At 41.1% G+C, this 22,680-nt stretch overlaps 1 protein-coding gene across 1 annotated transcript in view; it reads right to left on the bottom strand.

Annotated features, from left to right (window-relative positions):
* Positions 1–22,680, bottom strand: part of mcu (mitochondrial calcium uniporter) — a 112,834-nt gene that overhangs the window by 59,289 nt on the left and 30,865 nt on the right. The gene's annotated exons all lie outside the window — the stretch shown is intronic.

Here is a 22,680-nt window from a genome sequence, read left to right as displayed (position 1 = left end):
TTTAGGGTTAGGGGCCTTGCTCAGGGGCCCAACAGTGGCGACTTAAACCAGCAACCTTCTAGTTACTAGGCCATACCTGTATTTGTGCCCAAATGTCCACAAATGCCTGTGCATTATTGTTTTATTGTGACCTGCATACTATAGCTACACAATTCAATCAATTTAGGGTTAGGGGCCTTGCACAGGGGGCCAAACTCAAACCAGCAGCCTTCTGGTTACTAGGCCATACCGGTGTTTGTGCTTAAATGTCCACAGATGCCTATGTATTATCTTTCCCATTAAGACCTGCATACCATAGCTACACAATTTAATCTATTTAGGGTTAGGGGCCCAACAGTGGCAACTTAAACCAGCAACCTTCTAGTTACTAGGCCATACCTGTATATGTGCTCAAATGTCAACAACTGCCTATGCATTATTGCTCCACTGAGACCTACATACAATAGGTACACAATTCAATCTATTTAGGGTTAGGAGCCTTGTTCAGGGGTCCACAGTGGCAACTCAAACCAGCAACCTTTCAGTTACTATGCCATACGTGCTCAAATGTCCACAAATGCCTATGCATTATTGTTTGATTGAGACCAACATACCATAGATATACAAGTCAATCAATTTAGGATTAGGGGCCTTGCTCAGGGGGCCAAACAGTAGCAAATCAAACAGCAACCTTTCAGTTACTAGGCCATACCTGTATTTGTGCCCAAATGTCCACAAATGCCTATGCATTATTGCTCCATTGAGACCTACATACCTTATAAATGTCACATGAAATTGCTCCTAGAAGAAAGAGCAAAAAAGGTCTAAAGGCACAATTTAGGGCAGAGAACCCAACATTCTGGTGTTGCTCTTTTAACTCTGCACAATTTGTTTTCATGTTTAGACCGCTACGCCACCTGAGCAACCATCCTGGTTGAATTCCCGACTTGTGTTTAGTGTTTAGAGATGACACCAGACCCACCACAAACCTGCTTATGAATAGATGAAACATTAGAACATCTGAACGTAAGTGCTCGTATGGTGCAGCAGTTTTTGGTTCGAATCTCAGCTGTGCTATTAGCCAGCCTCTGCTTTTAGATAACTGATTCACTCATTTTTAACATTTTTGCTTTGTGTGGCCTATTCGTTAAATCAGGAAGTGGTAAAGGTTGCCCTTTTTCTGGTGGTTTAGCTGGGACACCATGCAGGCACCACAGCCAACATCAAAGAGGGTCAAGCAAACACAATCTGACAGTATTTATCATTCAGCCTGATATGAGGGTTCTTCAAAAAGTTTCAGCCCTTTTTTAACTTTATTTATTAAGAATTTCAAAAACAAATGACATCACTTTTCTATATAGTCACCTTCCGATGCATTTTTCCCAGCTCTGCATTTTTCCCAACTTTTTAATGGCATCAGCAAAAAATGTTTTTGGTTGAGCGCATAACCACATCATCATCACATGAAAATCTTCTTCCACTTAAAGCTTCTTTCAGTGTCCAAAAAGGTGAAAATCAAATGTCACTAAATCCGGACTATAATCTCTCTCTTAGTCTCTCAGACACGAACAATTACTACTCCTCCCGCCCTCACTGTTTCCAACCAAAATATAAAAGTGTGGAAACTTTTTGAAGATCCCTTGTACATTCTGATTAACAGCAGTGGTGACACCCTCACTTGACACTGTCTGGTAACTGCAGATCTAGCCAATCCACCGTAGCAGATTTGTAAATTACTAATGAACAGTGCCTGCACAGTGTTAGAAAACTAGAGCTGCAGAGCTGCGTAATTATACCCTCACAACAAGAGCACTTAAAACAAACCAAATTTAAGTTGAGGGCCGGTGATGGCTCAGTGGTTAAGGTACTGCACTAGTAAACAGAAGGTTGCCGGTTCAAGCCCCGCCACCACCGAGTTGCCACTGTTGGGTCCCTGAGCAAGGCCCTTAACCCTCAATTGCTCATCGTGTTCCGCTCACTGTGTAAGTCGCTTTGGGTAAAAGCGTCTGCTAAATGCTGAAAATGTAAATGAAAATGTAAAGTTGACTTCATGCATGCTATTAATTTATCTTGATCAATCCAACCTTTGGGGTTATGAGTCAGGCTCCAAACACTTTTACTCGCAGTACATCAGACATGTTGTGCACACATCCAGACGCCCACTCACATATTCTATTCATGAGTGTTGGAATAAGAAATGCAGTATAGAAAGTCATGCAGCCATCGCTTTGCACTCTGACAGGCTAGTGTTCTGTTAGCAGTCTCCAATTAGTCTAGAATTGAGGCTGATACCTTTTGTGATGACCCGAGGTCAGCCAAACATGCTCAGTGATTGAACCTACTGCACTCTGAGGAAATAAATAGGATTCTACTGAGCAGCAACAACTGTGTGTGAGATTATGGTAGCCGAGACGTGTCTTTAAAAACTACAGCACCTAACAAAATAAATATATAGATTTTAAACAAGCCAAAAGATTTTCTTTAGGTTATAGTCACATCAACATGATGTAGATCATGGATATATGTTCCCTACATAGTGCACTAGATAGTGAATTAGACAATTGATTTATGTTCCCTACACAGTGTGCTAGATTGTATATCAGATAACGGATTTAAAACGCGATCGGGAAAAAAAGTCTGTGTCGCCTGCGTGCGCGTTTGTGTGCATGAAGCTTGTCGTTAATGGCAACGCGTCAGCGGAGTAATACCATTGTGGTGTGAAAAGACTGTGCTGTTATCACGAATATCAGCACGTTTAGAACGCTTCTCAACCAATCAGATTGTAAGGTCGGAACTAACTGTTGTATATTATATTATACAGTATATTGTCAAAGCTTATGTTTATTTGAGAATGATGTCGTCTTTTTGTTTGTATACAAAAGGTTAAATACAAATAAAAGGTGAAAGCTAATTTATTTGTACCATTATTATTATTATTATTATTTCTAAAATATTATGTAGTTTTAAAGGGTGAGATTTTATAGACTTTGCAAATAAATTTTTCAGAGGTTTGCAGGTACAGCCTTTCAATGTTGGTGTTCTTGGCAGTTTTTCTGACATTTGTATTATTCATATCGATATCGGAATTATATCGTATCGACCGAAATTAGGAGTTATATCGTGATATAAATTTTAGCCATATCGTCCAGCCCTATTTCCAATTACCTTAATTCTGGCCAAGGAGAGCTGTGGACCATCCCGCACCCCCTCCAGCACACGCCCAGTCGCCAGCCGCTTCTTAAGAACTGCCAGTGTTGAGTTTCCACACAGAGTGGTATCACATACAGGAGAGCTGTGCTAGGCTCCATGTGACAAACCAACCCCACCCCCAAACACCCTGATATTTTACTTTTAATTATTATTCATGGGCTTGGGTGGTACAGCAGTCTATTACGCCGACCACCGCTGAGACCTGGGATTGAATCTCACCGAGCGTTTACACGGACATGATTGGCTACGTCTGTTTCGGGATGGCCGAAGCTGTGCAATGGACTGGTGTGTTGTCCAGGATATACCAGCCTTGTGTCTAGTTTTTTTCCACTAGATAAAGCGGTCCATGAAAATGAAATGAGTAATATTTATTGTTTTAAATTTTATATTACTGTAATTGCTATGGGGCGCCACAGTGGCTCAGTGGGTAGCACTGTCACCTCACAGTAAGAAGGTCCTGGGTTCGATCCCCAGGCAGAGCGGTCCGGATCCTTTCTGTGTAGAGTTTGCATGTTCTCCCTGTGTCTGTGTGGGTTTCCTCCGGGAGCTCTGGTTTCTTCCCACAGTCCAAAAACATGCAGTCAGGTTAATTGGAGACACTGAATGTGTGTCTGCCCTGCGATGGACTGACGCCAGGGAAGACACCAGGTGTTACTATGTGCCTTGTGCCCATTGAAAAGCTGGGATACACTCCAGGATAATTGGTTAAGAAAGTGAGTAAGTGAGTGAGTGACATATTGGTATGTTTATTGTATGTGTAAAGAAAGCCAGGCTGGAATGGGAAAGACCATGTCTAATTCCATAAAACTATAAAAACTCGTTTCTGTGGGATCAAGAAAGATTTTGGTAAAACAATAATTGATTTCAAACGCCAAAGCCAGTAGTGTTTAGTGAGAGGCATACTTCCATCCCTCAAGTGCTTGTTCTCCCATTTCAAATAAATGAATTCGTTCTGAACGAATGGTTTTTGTAGTGCAAAAAATCTAATTATCTTCAACCAACATCGAGCAATTAACATTTGAATACATATTTTTAGATCTGAGGTTATTAAACTTTTACAAATCCCAGGTCACATGATCAACCACTAATCTTCTAACATCCTGTTAACTGTCATTAAAAATCTAATTACAGTTCTATCACTATAATCACCACAGAAAATCACAGAAGCTCTGGACCTCGACACTATCTCAATCCAATTAAGAAAAGAACTAATCCCCTCTTCCCAAAACATGGCTTACATACTGTAAACACAGCTACTGCTATAAACCTCAAACGATCATGTGTCAAAATGATTAATGTGGTGTTTAATTTGAGCTGTCCTATCATCAAACTCTACACTTAAAGCTACATTAACAAATACAAAGGTAAGATCCAGACATATAATTTGTACCCCTTAGCCATCTTTACTGTGTTTCATGGTATATTTAATGCCCTGATTTTTTTGTAGCCTTCTCCTAACTGATACTGATACTATATATATATATATATATATATATATATATACAGGGGTTGGACAATGAAACTGAAACACCTGTCATTTTAGTGTGGGAGGTTTCATGGCTAAATTGGACCAGTCTGGTGGCCAATCTTCATTAATTGCACATTGCACCAGTAAGAGCAGAGTGTGAAGGTTCAATTAGCAGGGTAAGAGCACAGTTTTGCTCAAAATATTGCAATGCACACAACATTATGGGTGACATACCAGAGTTCAAAAGAGGACAAATTGTTGGTGCACGTCTTGCTGGCGCATCTGTGACCAAGACAGCAAGTCTTTGTGATGTATCAAGAGCCACGGTATCCAGGGTAATGTCAGCATACCACCAAGAAGGACAAACCACATCCAACAGGATTAACTGTGGACGCAAGAGGAAGCTGTCTGAAAGGGATGTTCGGGTGCTAACCCGGATTGTATCCAAAAAACATAAAACCACGGCTGCCCAAATCACGGCAGAATTAAATGTGCACCTCAACTCTCCTGTTTCCACCAGAACTGTCCGTCGGGAGCTCCACAGGGTCAATATACACGGCCGGGCTGCTATAGCCAAACCTTTGGTCACTCGTGCCAATGCCAAACGTCGGTTTCAATGGTGCAAGGAGCGCAAATCTTGGGCTGTGGACAATGTGAAACATGTATTGTTCTCTGATGAGTCCACCTTTACTGTTTTCCCCACATCCGGGAGAGTTACGGTGTGGAGAAGCCCCAAAGAAGCGTACCACCCAGACTATTGCATGCCCAGAGTGAAGCATGGGGGTGGATCAGTGATGGTTTGGGCTGCCATATCATGGCATTCCCTTGGCCCAATACTTGTGCTAGATGGGCGCGTCACTGCCAAGGACTACCGAACCATTCTGGAGGACCATGTGCATCCAATGGTTCAAACATTGTATCCTGAAGGCGGAGCCGTGTATCAGGATGACAATGCACCAATACACACAGCAAGACTGGTGAAAGATTGGTTTGATGAACATGAAAGTGAAGTTGAACATCTCCCATGGCCTGCACAGTCACCAGATCTAAATATTATTGAGCCACTTTGGGGTGTTTTGGAGAAGCGAGTCAGGAAACGTTTTCCTCCACATTTCCAAGACGAATTGACGCTGTATTGGCCGCAAAAGGAGGCCCTACACCATACTAATAAATTATTGTGGTCTAAAACCAGGTGTTTCAGTTTCATTGTCCAACCCCTGTATATATACTGTATATATTTACACATACACACACAAAGTTTCTACTACTACACTCACATACTGATCAGGCATAACATTATGACCACCTTCCTAGTATAGTGTTGGTCCCAGTTTTGCTGCCAACACAGCCCTGCAACTGTGATGCACTGTGAGTTCTGACACCTTTCTACCAGCATTAACTTTTTCAGCAATTTGAGCGGTAGAGTACAGTAGCTCGTCTGTTGGATCGGACCACACGGGACAGCCTTCGCTGCCCACGTGCATCAATGAGCCTTGGCTGCACATGATCCTGTCGCCGGTTTACCACTGTTCCTTCCTTGGACCACTTTTGATAGATACTGACCACTGCAAACTGGGAACACCCCACAAGAGCTGCAGTTTTGGAGATGCTCTGACCCAGTCGTCTAGCCATCACAATTTAGTCCTTGTCAAACTTGCTCAAATCCTTACGCTTGCTCATTTTTCCTGCTTCTAACACATCAACTTTGAGGATAAAATGTTCACTTGCTGCCTAATATATCCCACCCACTAACAGGTGCCGTGATGAAAAGATAATATATATATATTTCATCAATAACAGTGATCACCCCATGTAAAGTTTACTGACTAATCGATTATCAAAATAATCATTACAATTGCTGTCCTATTTCACACATTCACCCAACATGATTCAGGTTTCATTACCACAGGCTCTGCATTGAAGCACATTTCAGTTCCTCAAGCTCAAGATGCACAGATCAAAAGCCCCTGCTTACCAGTGCTACGGTCCATTACACCATCACCACCAAGCTAGGGCAAAATCAGTGCTGGAGTTTACAGCCATAAATATTAAATGTGAGCATTACAAAAAGGTCATTAGAGGTTCAGGCTGGTTTCTTTTAATCTATCCCTTCTCCCATGAGGGACAGCCCAGTCCACCTTTGCTGATTAGCTTGTCACAGTAAATATAGTGCCTCTTCCTCAAAGATTTAAATAGTCATTACTTTCTGGTCAGGAATAGCTCATTTTTAGTGTGTCCATAAAGTCCTCTCAAATCTTCTTCACTTTAATGTACTGTAGTGTAAATTCTTCTTCTCATCAAATAAAAAAAATACCAGTACTTTGATCATTACTGTTTGGACTACAATTATTTCTGGATACCATATATTTTGGTTCTAAAAAACACTAATTAATGTTCCATAATATGGACCTAAATATTTTTGTCAGCTGATGAATCATATATATCATAAAGAAGCCAGCACTGGACTGACTCACATTGATTTTCAGTGTCCATTATTTAGTGGTGAACTTTTAAATCTGGCAACACATGGCATGATCCTAGCAGAGCCAAAAACCCATTAAGGCATACAAATTTTTCTCTCTTTATATATAGTACACTGCTGGTTTGACCCCCACCCCCCAATACACCCACTCATGCTAAGCTTGTCACTACCCAAGCTGTTTGTAGAAGCACTCTGGATATTTCATGTTTTATCAAATGTCACCGCAATAGCAGATCTACTAGGAACAAGCACAGCCTTGACACACTTAAGGAAATGAGTAACCAAGCTGGTGTTAATATGTAACCGTTCTTACTAGTTATCACACTAAATGAGTGTAATGAGATTCCCAGTGTTACTAATGTTCAGCAGTGCTAAATATAGTCCAGACTAGAACAAATGACATGCTGTTTCAAGGCATGTTCACGTGTACCCACTCAAGGGGGGTGGTTATTAGAGCTCAAGAGAAACACATGTTGGCGCAGTGCAGTCATAGCCAGTTTTATTATTGGTAACAACCTCGTGTCATGCAACATCAAATAAAACATGCTTGGTTCCTTTTATCGTACATGAGAACGACGGTTGCTTTCTGTTGTTGTTTGAATGATAATGTGTGCAGAAACGATTACCTCTCCTATATCCCAAACAAGTTAACTCCACATCTGTGCAGAAACAAATTGGCTAATTCTCAACATGACAGACTTTCAACCACAATGAATTGGAGGAAGTTGTGTTTTACACTGTGGTATGATTACCACGCTAATGAAATTCTGGGATCGTGGGAAGCTATGTTTGACCTGCTGCCCTGTAAGTTCTTCCTATTTCTGATGGTCTTACTGTATATTGTTTCTCTTTTTCCTGTGGCTCTAGTTCTCCTTTTCTTTACTTAAGTTCCTATCTTTTTTTCTCACCCAATTTAGTCATTTTCAATTCCCGATTGTTAATCCAGTGCCGCTTACACAACCCCTGATCTGCCAGTGTTGGGTTCTCACACAAAGTTGTATTATGTATGGAAAAAGGAGGCTCAGTGGGTAGCACTGTCGCCTCACAGCAAGAAGGTCCTGGGTTCACTTCCGAGGTGGGGCGGTCCGGGTCCTTTCTGTGTGGAGTTTGCATGTTCTCCTCCGGTTTCCTCCGGGAGCTCCAGTTTCCTCCCTCAGTCCAAAGACATGCAAGTGAGGTGAATTGTAGATACTAAATTGTCCATGACTGTGTTTGACATTAAACTTGAACTGATGAAGCCGCTCAGGTGGCGCAGCGGTAAAGTACGCTAGCGCACCAGAGTTGGGGTTTCGAATACATCGTATCGAATCTCAGCTCTGCCTTTCCGACTGGGCTGGACGGCAGTATGAACAACGATTGGCTGTTGTTCAGGGTTGGGGTAAAAAGTCGGAGCATAGGTCCTCATAACTGGTGCGACTGCGGCCCCTGATGGCTGACTGATGGCGCCTGCACAGGGCTGAGGAATAATGCTGATGGGGGTGTGGCCCTTCATGCACAGTGCCCGTCAAGTATATGAACTCGACTCGTGCAGGTGAAAAATGCACTATCTGTACTGACTGTATGTACCGGAGGGGGCGCATGTCAGTTGAGAGGCGTCCTCAGTCAGCGGTGAAGGGTTGAATCAGTATAGAGAACGCAATCAGGGTAATTAGACACGACTAGATTAGGGGAGAAAAATTGGGGGGAAAAAGAAAACCTTGAACTGATGAATCTTGTGTAACCAATAAGTAAAAAATGATGGTTAAATCCTAATAAATAAACAGCATGCTAAGCTGCATGTGACCCCCCATTCCCACTTGCACAGGTCCCCAGACCAGTCCCAGAGAGCACAAATGTAACCGCCAGCATAAAGAGACCCTGTGCGACCTGTCCTCCTTTAAACACGGACAGTTGTGTTTGTGTGGATGTTAGGTCAGGTCAGTGGCTCTTCCAAACTTCTAATTTGACCAATTCGCATCCTGAGCACTTTAAGCTTCTAACTTAAAAATGACTGGAGGATTAACAGTGCTCCTGAATTTCTTTCTGTTCTCCTGAAACAACTAGAATCATTAAGCCCTGCCAGCATTCACTCTACACTCTTATGCAATATCTTGTAACCAGCATCGTGTAGCTGAGAAGCATTAAAGATACAGAAAAGTAGCCTGAAAGTGTTCACTGCACACACACGTCAACATGCTGAAGATTCTCTCTCACACAACCTGACATAGAACCCAAGGGGAAAGCTAAAGGAGAAAAGAGAGATCACGTGAAGGCTATCTTTTTATTTCTCTTTGTTATTTCTACCTGTCTCTCTCTTTCTATCCCCAGTGTACACACAGGAGCGCAGATGAGGTTCCCAGATGGCAGAAAGAAGATGGCTAAGTGAGCGTGAATGTAGTGTGGTGCAATCCTGAAGGAAAACAAGACCACCTAAGAGGATGCCGGCTCCAACGCAGGGCTAAAAAGGGAATCCCGGCACATTTGTAATTGAGCGCTGATAAGCCCTCAGCTGTGCATCAGCTAAACACTCTTTATGCACTCACACATCGGCTCAGAATGACAAAGCAGCTCTTATTAGTCCCAAGATGGTGACAAATCACTTAAATATAGGATTCAGTATGGAAAAGAAATGAGTGACATCAGTTTCATTAGTGGAGCCACATCTGAGTTTCCTGAGCTCAGATCTAGCAGAGAAGAATCTGTGTACACAGTCTAGGGCTGGGCGATTTTGCAAAAAAAAAAAAAAAAAAAAAAAATCGATTATTTTAATATTATTACCGATTGTCAATTACGATTTCGATTTTTTTATTTTTTGTTCTTGTATAATGCAATTGAAAAAAAAATTTGTTTTTTGCATTTTAATTTAAAAGACTGCAGAAGTGAAAAATAGTAACTGCACCACCTATAATTATCATTATAGTTTGAGACTCAAACTTTATAACGATAACGATATCACAATAATTAACAATAATTAAAACAAAATAGAAATTTTAATTAGCTATATCCTTTATAAGAACAGCTCACAAACAATCCTTACTTTAAATATTGTGCAGCAGAACCTCCTTTCATTAGGAAAAGTGCAAAACTACAAAAAGTTATTTACAGGTTTCTTAAAAGGAACACAAGCCAGTAAAGTGAAGTGAGTCTGTATCAGTATCTAGGCTGGGGGGGCATCAAGTAATCACTCTGCTCAGCTTTGATTTTGTCCTCTTGTGACTCTGGGGGTGGATGGATGTCTTAAGATCTGCTTCTAACAATATAGACTACAATTCCCATGCTCCCACGGACTGTCACGTGACTAGCACATGTCCCTGGTCAGTCAATCCTGATCGCGCTCATCGGCTCCGGAGTTTTGATTCAGTTCGGCTGTGTTTGATTCAGTGAATCTTATTTGAACTCTGTTTGTGTGTCTCGTTTTCCCGATCGTGTTTGCGCTCCTTATTTCTGAATCTAACAGTTAGCGTGTATAATCCTTGTTGTCTTCCGTTTACTGTTTTAGTTTTCGCTGGTTTTGTACACTGTTTTTGCCCTTTTGATATTAAACTTTCGTTGATTTATATTCCGCGAGCGTCTGGTCAGTTTCTGCCTCGTGACATGTTAGTATTTTAATTAAAAGATAAGTAAACAATCGCGATTGTCACATTTCAAACATCGGGTGAAAACATTCATGCGAATTAACCGAATTAATCGTGAAAATCGCTGAGCCCTAACACAGGCTAGTCTAGACATCAGCCTACACCTGGAGAAAGACTTCACACAGTCACTTGCTGTGACATAAAGTGCCAGAGTAGCAACTAATCTGGCAGACTTGCATCATCCATAGGAGCAAATGGATGTCTGTGTCTCAGAGCATCATCATTCATTATAAAAGCAGCAAAAACACAGAAGGAAAATGCAGCTCTGTATAAAGACGCCATGGCACTGCTTGAGAACTGAAACAGTTGAACAGTTTTACATTTGAATATTCTTTCCCCCTTCCCCTTTCTCAACCGGCAGAACCGATTTCATCAAGAATACCCTAGACAGGGCACCATTCAATCACAGTGCTTTAGCCACCCCGCTCACCTTAGACATAACCATGGTTCTGTAGACAGCTGGCCAGTAGCACAGCTGAGTTTTAAACCCAGACCTCATAGAGAGTAAAAGACCATCGCACCAACCGAGCACATGAATTTTGTATTAAACACTGGGGCTGCCACTAACGACTATTTTTCTATCGATTAATCTATAGACTATTTTATCGATTAGTCTAAATGATTCCTTTTCCTCCAAAAAACATTCAGAATCTCATTTAAGCTTCTTTTATTTTAACAACAAACTGTATGACATAATAATATGGCACAAAATTAAATGTAAACAGGGTTTATGTCCATATTATCAAATTCTCAAGTGCTCAATATTAAACAAAGTGCAACATGTGTTTATGGCATTCCGTACACAAAGCAAAGTGCTTAAACTTATAGCAGAAATGAAATAGTTAGAGATAAGCCATGTCTCATTAAGTCCAACGTACAGTAATGACAGAATGCGCCCAGATACTACCTACACATCCACTCAAAACCTACTTCAAATTGGTAAGTGTTTCACATGAGAAGCTTTTTGCGATTTGAGTGCTGCGGCAACCGCCAAAATTGCAAACCCAATGCAGTAAAGTGTGCGGCGTGTAACTGAACTTGCTAAGAAATATGGTATTCCAAGATCTCCGCGATTAAGAAGCTTAATGAAACAATATAGACGTAAAAGTTTTGCCGCATCTCATGCTCCCTAACTGAACTCACTAAGAAATACAGTATTCCAAGATCTCCGTGATTAAGAATGAAACAATATAGACGTGCAACATGGCACTAGTGCTGCTGTGGTACCATCAAAGCTTTGCACAGTGTACAAACCACCTTTTTGTTTTGTGCCAGTTTTAATTATTCCCAAACTTTTGATGACTTGGGTCTTGGAAAACTTTTAGCTTTTCTTTGAAAGCTCTCTACAATCGGCCTCTGACTCTGCTGCAGACGGCATTTTCTAAAACTGCGCTTAATGCCGCCAACCAGTGACTGAACCAAATACGACTTAGGTCACGCAGCAAGTAGTGCTAAGTGAAATCATATGAATGGTTATATGAATGGAAACATTGTAGAATTTAAAAAGGATCATTTATAAACATAGTTTTAAAAATGATGCATCGACTAGGTCAACCAATCACGGCAGCCCTATTAAACACTAAAAAAAAAAATCACATGGACAACAAAGCTAACAAGTCATTCATTCATATTTAGTAAGCACTGCAATGTCGGTCTGGGATCTACCCGGAAACACCTCAGACTGGCTTCTAATCCATCACTGGTCATCAATCATTCAACCACTCATTTGCTTTCTCACATCCAGGGGTAATTTCAATCATTTAATCCCTTTTGTCTGTTCATGAAAGGTGTGAGCTAACCAATAAAAGTATCTGAATAAAAGATACTACCCGCTGAGCCAGTGCACAGGTCAAGCTCAATACTTGTTTCATTTTAATAACGTCATTAATCAAAGTCAGCGCTAAATCGTTTCCTTCAGTCTTAATTGTAATGAATCGAAATAAAACGGAAAACTTTTTTTTTGTTCAATGACGTAACTTTTAGACTTTTAAGCTCTTCAAAATGTACAATAACATTTTCATTTTAGATCTGAAATGATTACGGTTTCTAAGCTGCTTACATTTGATTTTATGTGTCATGTGCTTTTCTACTGCTTCAGCCTCCTACCTCATAGCACCAACTTAATAGCATTTTTTGAAGTTTATTCATTCATATATGCATCTTTAGTGAGTGCTTTATTCGAGATAGGTACATAATTGACTAACCTGTAAAAAACAAAGGCAGGAAAACGCCATGGACAGAACATCAACTAATGTCAGGGCAAATCTCACCGCTGAAATTTAAACCTAAATGTCATCAAAGGTGGCTGAGTGTATTAGAATATTTATGTACTCAGATGGCGTATCAGTCTATCAAACACTAAAAAACAATTACCATGAACAAAAAGCTATAGAGTCATTCATTTATCTTTAGAGGCCTTAAACTCTTTTCTGTTCCAGCATGACTGTTCCCCTATTCACAAAACCATAAACTTAACAACGACATGAGGAGATGAGTTTGGTGTGGAGGAACTCCAGTGGCCTGCCCAGAGCCTTGACATCAACCCCACTAAACACCCATAAAATGAATTGGGGTAGGGATGTAATGCTTATTGTGTAAAAAAAAAAAAAAAAAAAGAAATGTTAAAACAAATCCAACATTATATAAATAAATGAATAATACAAATAAAGAAAGTCTCCTCACATAAATACATTTGGCTGGAAAATACCCCTACCTGGCAACTTTGTGAAGTGCCGTCAACCAGGCGAGGTGAATAGCACCAGTGCCCTTTGCTGTTTAAAGTGAATATCAATTCATCTTAAATAAATAAACGATTTTTATCCAAAGCGACTTACAATACTGTGACAGTATATTGTCTAAGAAATTAAGGGTTAAGTGCCTTGCTCAAGGGCCCAACAGTGGCAACCTGGCAGTTGTGGGGCTTAAACCAAAGACCTTTTGATTACTAGTCCAGTTCTTTAACCTACAACTAGGCTACAACTGCCCCTTATTATAGTTCATCGTCATACACTTTTGGCTTTATAGTGTATAGGGTACATACACACGTCTTGATTAGTGGTCAGAGAGCAGAACAAAAGCTGATTTTTAAAGTTCAAGGCAGATCATTGTATGGTTTCATATGCAGCCCAACAGACATATGAATAATCAGAGAGAGAGAGAGAGAGAGAGAGAGAGAGAGAGAGAGAGAGAGAGAGAGAGAGAGAGAGAGAGAGAGAGAGAGTCACTTACCGTTAGCAATTGGAATATCCAAGGCCTGAGCTCCTCTGCCTTCGGATTAAAAAGCTTACACACTGACTTCCACACACACATTAAAAACCTTGACATCATCATCCTACAGGAAACATGGTGCAAGGCCGACATGGTCACTCACTGTCCCCGTGATTACAGAGAAATTATACTACCCTCCCAAAAACTTAGCACAGTGCGCCAAGGCAGAGATTCAGGAGGTCTGATAATCTGGTACAAATCACACCTACACACGCTAATAAACACCATGAAAATTGGAAAATTCCACATTTGGCTGAAAATAAACAAAACTATACTATCATCACAGAAGGATCTGTTTCTCTGTGCCATCTATATCCCTCCGTCAGAATCTCCATACTACTCTGAAGACATGTTCTCAGAGCTGGAGAGAGAGACCTGCCATTTCCAAGCCCAGGGAAACGTGCTCGTCTGTGGAGACCTGAACGCCAGAACAGGAACCCAACCTGATATTATAAATGAACAGGGAAACAGATTCATCAATAACAACCAAATTCATAATACCAATTCCACCCTAAACCACAGAAACAATTATGATCATGTTACTAACAAAAATGGTAAAGACCTCCTGCAGCTCTGTCGAACTTTAAGTCTGTACATCGTCAACGGTAGAACTCGAGGGGACTCATTAGGAAGGTACACGTTCTGCTCACCTCTTGGTAATAGTACAGTAGATTATGCAATAACAGATTTAGACCCTTTCTCTCTCAGTGCATTTACTGTTAAACCTCTAACCCCTCTGTCTGATCACAGCCAAATTACTGTGTTCATCAAAAAGACAGAAACTAACCCCACCACACACACACGGCCCAGTAAGCTGTACAGCATCTCCAGATCCTACAGATGGGCCGAGAACAGCGCAGAGGAGTTCCAGAAAGCAATTAGCAGCACAGAAATCCAAATTAGCTTAGACAACTTTCTGGACACTGCGTACATTCACAGTAAAGAAGGAGTAAATCAGGCAGTTAAAAATATTAATCAGATCTTTAAAAATACAGCAAATAAAGCTCAATTACAAATTAAATCTAAATCAAAACCTAAATCTACAAAAGATGACAGCTGGTTCGACAAAGACTGTCAAATGTTAAGAACAGAACTCCGTAAAATATCAAACCAAAAACACAGAGACCCAAACAACAGTAACACACGACTTCTTTACTGTGAAACCCTCAAACAATATAAACGTACACTCAGAACCAAAAAAGCTCAATACACCCAAAAACAACTAACAATTATTGAACAATCAATCAACACACATCAATTCTGGGACAATTGGAACAAATTAAAACATAGAGAACAGGAAGAATTGGCCATTCAGGATGGGGATATCTGGACAACCCATTTCCAATCACTCTTTAAAAATATAGAATTAGATTCAAATCCTGAACAAATTCAAATTATTAGTAAGTTAGAGGAACTGGAACGGGCTGTTAAAAACCACCAGAATCCTCTAGACTCTCTCATTACTGAGCAGGAACTTAAAGACAACATTAAAAAACTAAAAACAAAGAAATCATCAGGACCTGACGGGATCCTGAATGAAATGATCAAACACGGCAGCTCCAAATTTCACCTGGCGATGTTAAAAGTCTTTAACCTGGTTCTGAGTGTCGGTTCCTTCCCTGAAATCTGGAATCAAGGTCTCATAACACCCATCTACAAAAGTGGAGATAAATTCGACCCTAATAATTACCGGGGCATCTGTGTGAGCAGTAACCTGGGGAAGTTATTCTGTAGTATAATTAACTCACGATTATTACACTTCCTTACCGAACACAACGTCCTGAGTAAAAGTCAGATTGGTTTCCTACCAAATTACCGCACTACCGATCATATTTACACCCTACACACCCTGATCGAAAAATATGTAGTTCAAAATAACTCTAAAATATTTGCATGTTTTATTGATTTTAAAAAAGCTTTTGATTCCATTTGGCACGAAGGATTGTTTTATAAAATGTTGGAGAGCGGTGTAGGGGGTAAAACATACGATCTTATTAAATCCATGTACACAGAAAACCAGTGTGGAATAAGAATCGGCAGTAAGAGAACACATCCCGTCTCTCAGGAGCGCGGAGTGAGACAGGGCTGCTGTTTAAGTCCAACTCTATTTAACATCTATATTAATGAATTGGCCTCCATGTTAGAGCACTCAGCCACGCCCGGTCTCACTCTACACGACTCAGAGATTAAACTCCTGCTGTATGCAGATGATCTGGTCCTGCTGTCCCCCAGCGCCCAGGGTCTCCAGCACAAACTGGACCTGCTGCAGCAGTACTGTCAGACCTGGGCCCTGACAGTCAACCTCAAAAAGACCAAAATTATGACCTTCCAGAAAAGAGCCAGATCTCAGGGAACCAAACACACATATAAAATAGGACACCATGAAATTGAGCACACTAAAGATTATACTTACCTCGGACTGAACATCAGTTCCACAGGAAACTTTAACCCGGCAGTAAATGAACTGAGAGAAAAAGCTCGCAGGGCCTTCTACGCCATAAAACGTCAAACATTCGTGGAAATTCCAGTTCGAATCTGGCTTAAAATTTTTGAATCAATAATTGAACCGATTGCTCTATATGGCAGTGAAGTTTGGGGTTCGCTTACACACCATCAATTCCATAATTGGGACAAACATCCATTAGAGACCCTGCACACAGAGTTCTGTAAAAGCATCCTAAAGGTGCACAGACACACCACGAACAATGCGTGCAGGGCAGAATTAGGCCGATTTCCACTAATTATAAACATACAGAGAAGAGCAATCAACTTCTGGAAACATCTAAATGAGAGCGACCCCCAAACTTATCATTATAAAGCCCTGAAACACCAAGAGCTGAGCAAACATACCAGTCCCCTCATCCAACTGGTCCTGAGTCACTGCACCCATACACCACTAACACACACAGACACCCTAATAACACACACAAACACATTACTAACACACGCCGCCACACCACTAACACACACTAACACAATAAAGACTCAGGAACAGAAGAAATCTGCAAACCCAATTAAAATAAACCAAATTACACAAAAACTCAGAACTAAATATCTGAATTATTGGGAAACTGAAACTAAAACTCAAAGTAAAATGCAGTGCTATTTGACCCTAAACAGACACTACAGTGCAGCAGACTATCTGAGCACAGTATCCGACCCTAAATTAAGAAACACTCTGACGAGGTACAGACTGAGCGCACACGACCTGGCCGTGGAGACGGGGCGACACACCCGGTCCTGGCTGCCCCGGGAGGAGAGGTTGTGTCAGCACTGCACTCTCTGTACAGTAGAGACGGAGCTGCACTTCCTCACCCGGTGTACCAAGTACCACCACGTCCGCTCCCAATTCTTCCCTAAATTTAATAACATCATCCCCAACTTCACCTCCCTCCCAGACCCCGACAAACTGCCCCACCTACTGGGGGAGCACAGAGAGAGCTGCACACTAGCAGCACTCTATACTTACACCTGCCACCAGGTGAGGGACAGTGGGTGACCATGTCCCATACACACACACACACACACACACACACACACACGCACACACGCACACACAAGCACACATACACACACACGCACAAACTGATTGTTTTACTACCTCATTATTGTAAATATTATACTTTTTATTGTTATTATTTTGCACTGTTTTTATTAATATTTTATTCTATTCTATATTTTTTGCACATGTAACTGTTCTGTATATTTTTGTTCTTTCTTATTTTTATTGTTTATATTTCCCTGTAACTTGCTTTGGCAATACGAATGTCCTTATTTGTCATGCCAATAAAGCTTCGTTTGAGTTTGAGTTGAGAGAGAGAGAGAGAGAGAGAGAGAGAGAGAGAGAGAGAGAGAGAGAGAGAGAAAGCAGAGGTCTGTTTACAGACTGCATTTTATTGTTTAGCTCCTGCTGTTAACAAAGACCTAGCAAACAAAAAGCCTGTGAAGCCAGACACTTCTTGTACTGACAACTAACATACAACAGACTTTATGGGGCCTACAAAGAAGCTCTTAGAAAGTGTAAGCCTCTCAGCCCCCTTGTGCCCATCGCTAATGCTGTCTGCAGCCTATAGAGAGGAGGTGCCGACGCTGTGCTATATGAAGCGAGTGTTAGTTTCTAGCTTGACCTTGTTTAATGTGAAGTGTAAGTAGTGCAGAGATGCAGTGTGCGGCAGAGCAGAGTTATTTAAAAAGGGTGAGAGATGGTGTTAACACACGCATACAGCAGAACACTTTCACTGCTGGATGCAAAATGAGAAAGCAAACTTCTGCTATAGACCACCCATACTTTTCTTTGTTACTCTATGTGATTTAAATAGTATAGACTTTTCATTTGTGCCACTATTATGATTCTTGTTTTGTATATTTCCTTGTTCTCCCAACTCAGTCATATCCAATTACCTGAATAGTCTCTAATCTCCATTGTTCTTCGTTTCTGAGCAGGAGCCATACAACGGAGTGTATGAGCAGTGTTGTGTGACACAAGGCTCCAAATTTGTGACACAATCATCTGTTTTAGTTATTACTTACTGAGAAACACTCTGAACAGAAATCCTGTCACCACTGCTGCAGATGAATAACAAGCTGCCATACAAAACTGCACATATGCTAAAAATGCAAAGAGGAGGGCCGCTCAGGTGGCGCAGCGGTCAAACACGCTAGCGCACCAGAGCTGGGATTTCGAACACATCGTTTCGAATCTCAGCTCCGCCATCCGGCTGGGCTGGGAAGCTACATGTACAACGATTGGCTGTTGTTCGTACAGGGTGGGAAAACCGGACCAGGGTTCCTCATAACTGATGCAGCTACGACCTCCGCTGGCTGATTGACGGCGCCTGCGCAGTCAAGGAATAATGCTGATCAGGGTTTGGCTCACCGAACACAAAGCTGATCCGCATATGAACTTGCCTCGTGCAGGTAAAAAAGATGCAGTTGGTACTGCACACGTCGGAGGGGGAGGGTTGTATCGGTAGAGATGAAGCGTAATGTAATCAGGGTAATTGGAGAAAATTCAGGGGAAAAAATGCAAAGATGTGTGAAAATCCAAAACATCTAGATGGATACAAACAGAGCAAAACAAGGACAAGTCAAGCCACGATGTATCTGCAAGTTTGTTAAAATTAGATGTGCCTCTCATTTAAATGGACATAAAAATAAAAATAAAATAAAAAGCGAATCCACTGAAACAGTAAACGTAACGGGAACTAGCTAATGTTCCTGTTATTATTCTCACCCCCTAATGTGGGATGTCAGACACAGATCAAGTCAATGAATACTGATCCAGTGTAAAGGAGGTAATTAATCATGTACAGTCCTTAAAAAACATGTTCAATATGTTCAATATAATGTTTAAGTAAGACTATGGAAATAAAAAGGGTCACAAAAGTATCAATGTATTCAATTCATTCCTTTATTTAGTAGACATTTTATTCCAGACAGGGTGTTGGTGGATTTGAAGTCCTTAATACTGAGAAGAAGGTAGGCGTGTACACACCCTGGTCAAACTCCATCCAGATAACACGGATTAAACCTACCCTATATTGCTAAATGTATGTGAACACCTGATCATGAGCCTATAGGACATTTGATTGCAAAAACTATTAGTTGAAAGAAAAAAAAAAAAAAGAAAAAAAAAAAAAAAAAAAAGAAAAAAAAGTTGTAGCCTGACGTTTAAGGTACTGGACTAGTAATCAAAAGGTCACTGGTTCAAGCCCCACCACTGTCAGGTTGCCACTGTTGGGCCCTTGAGCAAGGCCCTTAATCCTCAATTGCTTAGATAATATACTCTCACATATACTGTAAGTCACTTTGGATAACAGCGTCTGCTAAATGCTGAAAATGTAAACGTAAATGATTGTAAGATCTTAATTTTAAGGCATGTACGTAGAGTTGCAGCACCACTTCACGGCTAATACAGCCACCAATCCCAACCAAGTCTTTTAACAAACTATGGAATGTCTGTGTGCCCCTTCAATCAAAGACATTTGTGAAGCCGGGCACGTTAGACAAGAAGGTCTGGTTTGCATTCAACATTTTTTTTTTCTCTTTTTCTCCGATTTTCCCCCCAATCTAGTCGTATCCCAATTACCCTGGTTGCGTTACGCTTAACCCTTATCGATACAGCCCTCCACTGCTGACTGAGGAGCTTCGCAACTGACACACACCCCCTCCGACACGTGTGCAGTACCGAATGCATCTTTTCACCTGCACGAGGCAGGTTCATATGAGGATCAGCCTTGTGCACAGAGAGCCACACCCTGATCAGCATTATTCCCCAACTCTGCGCAGGCGCCATCAACCAGCCAGCAGAGGTCGTAATTGCACCAGTTATGAGGAACCCTGGTCCGGCTTTCCCATCCCTGAACATCAGCCAATCGTTGTTCATGTGGCCGACCAGCCGGATGGCAGAGCTGAGATTTGATACAATGTACAGTATTAAAAATTCCAGCTCTGATGTGCTAGCGTGTTTTACCGCTGCGCCACCTGAGCGGCCCCACATTCAACATTTTAATACCTCCCAAAGATGTTAGGTGGGGGTTAAGGTCAGAAATCTATGCCGGCCACTGGAGTTCCTCCACACCAAGACTTTATGGACTGCACCATTTATTACTGAGGTGATCTGTGTTGGCAATTAAAATAATTACATTTTTTGTAATTCATCAGGACAGGAATTATCCTGGACAGGGCACCAATCCATCACAGGGCATTGGCCATACCCTCCCAAACAGACACACAGACCTCGCCAATAAGTCTGCGTTGATGCCCAGGCTGACGGTAGCACTGGTTAGTATTGGGCTAGGGTAATATACCGCTGCACCATCCAAGCGCCCCTATTGAAATGATGTAACTTGACATTTCAATTACTTTGAGTGCACACAGAATCAGCATTGTAGCAAAGGTCACAACAGTGAATGGGATGATTTTTCAAAAATCAATGGTTAGCCTTGAGTGCCTTGCTTTTAACCATGCAAAGGTTATTAGTTTAAAACACAAACAATTAAATTAAAGCATTATAACAGATGTTCGTGTCTATTTAACATTCCTAGGTAGAAGGAAATGCAAATGAATTTATGACTTACAGTAAAGTACTCTAAATACATTTACTTTAAGGAGCTTTTTAAAAAGAATAAAGAGCTTAAATGAAAATGCCAGGTGAACAAAACTCATCAAAGCACTCAGCTTAGTGGGAGGGCAGAAGATACAAAGAATGTAGCTGGGCAGGTTAAAGTAGTGGTGATGGCGGTTGATGAACACTCGGAAAGACTTGCTAGGTTATCTAACTACACAGACATCACATAGGGTGGAGCGCTCTGCTTTAAAGTGTGTAATGCCGTACAGGCAGGAGAGCTGTGTGACTGGAATTTCTAACTGAATACAGGTTTGGTTGGGTGTCACTGGCAGGCAACGACATGAAATAATTTATTATGATGCCACAATAGTGATTCAGTGAGTCGTATCTCAGTTAGGACATGAATAGGCAATATTTCACATTACTTACATTCTAGGTGGAGTGCGGAAGGTAATCACAGGTGTCACAGGTAGTCTTCATGTCATTTGTGCCTTATTTACTGTCTGCATGAAGTGACATTCTTCCAATGTTGTTCTGCGTTTACACGTACCGAAAACCCAGTGAAAGGTGGACTGTCTACTTTTGAGGTATTCAGTGAAAACAGAGGTCCAGACTGTCATTGACGTCCAAGAAAAGTCAGTCCAAGTCCTTATACCTGGTCACTATGTTTCTGAGGCCTGTACATTGCAAGCTTTATGATTAAATCAATGCACATCCAAGAATATTTGATTATAGTTTAATAAAGGGCTCTTGGGTGGTGCTGCTATACATATTATGCTAGCCTGACTAGGCTGACTGAGGTCTCACAATGGATTGCTGTCCTGTCTGGGGTGTGTTACAGCATTGCGCCCAGTTATTCCAGGGAAGCCGAACCCACTGCAAGTAATGTAATGGTGTCTTTATTCATTACAATAAGATACGACTGTCAGGATCCCTTGCACCAGCATGAAGAACTCACTAGGTAACCAAGCCCATAGCCTTTTATCGTCTGTTAAAGGCAACCCATATTTGATTACAGCTATTTTATTGTGACCATTTCTTTTTAAAACATCAGTGTCAGACAGTCAGCAGCAGATCTGATCTTGCTTTGCAGTAAAAAGAAGAAAAAAAAACACAAGACGCTAGGAGTTAATATTAGAGCACCGGTATTTACCTCAGCCTATTACTAACTTTTACCTCCATCGTTTTTCTGATCTCTATTAAACACTTGTTTGTAGTTAGCTCAAAGTTTATTTTTGACTCACTCTTTCCTCTGTTTCTGTCAAAAGTTTGTTTCCTATTGATGTTTAATATTTGTGTTTTTTAAACAAGCATGGTGTAAAATGTACAAGGCTACCTGACTTTCTAGCTACACTGATTTACGTCAGCTTTCCAAATTTCAAATACACTGTTTTACAGTCTCGCACAATCTCTTCTCCATCACCTTGACAAGTTCTTCCTTTCAGTGTATGCAAACAATCCACACACCACTGACACGCTGTTGCGTGGCCAAGACTGATACCAGAGGACCATAAAGGCTGGAACTTAACGGAATTTAACGGACCTCCCTTTAACAGATTTCAGATTTACCAAACTGATTATCGGACTGATC

Source organism: Trichomycterus rosablanca, chromosome 5 (assembly GCF_030014385.1).
Source record: "Trichomycterus rosablanca isolate fTriRos1 chromosome 5, fTriRos1.hap1, whole genome shotgun sequence".
NCBI classification, from domain to species: domain Eukaryota; kingdom Metazoa; phylum Chordata; class Actinopteri; order Siluriformes; family Trichomycteridae; genus Trichomycterus; species Trichomycterus rosablanca.
This window is presented reverse-complemented; position numbering and strand designations above follow the sequence as displayed.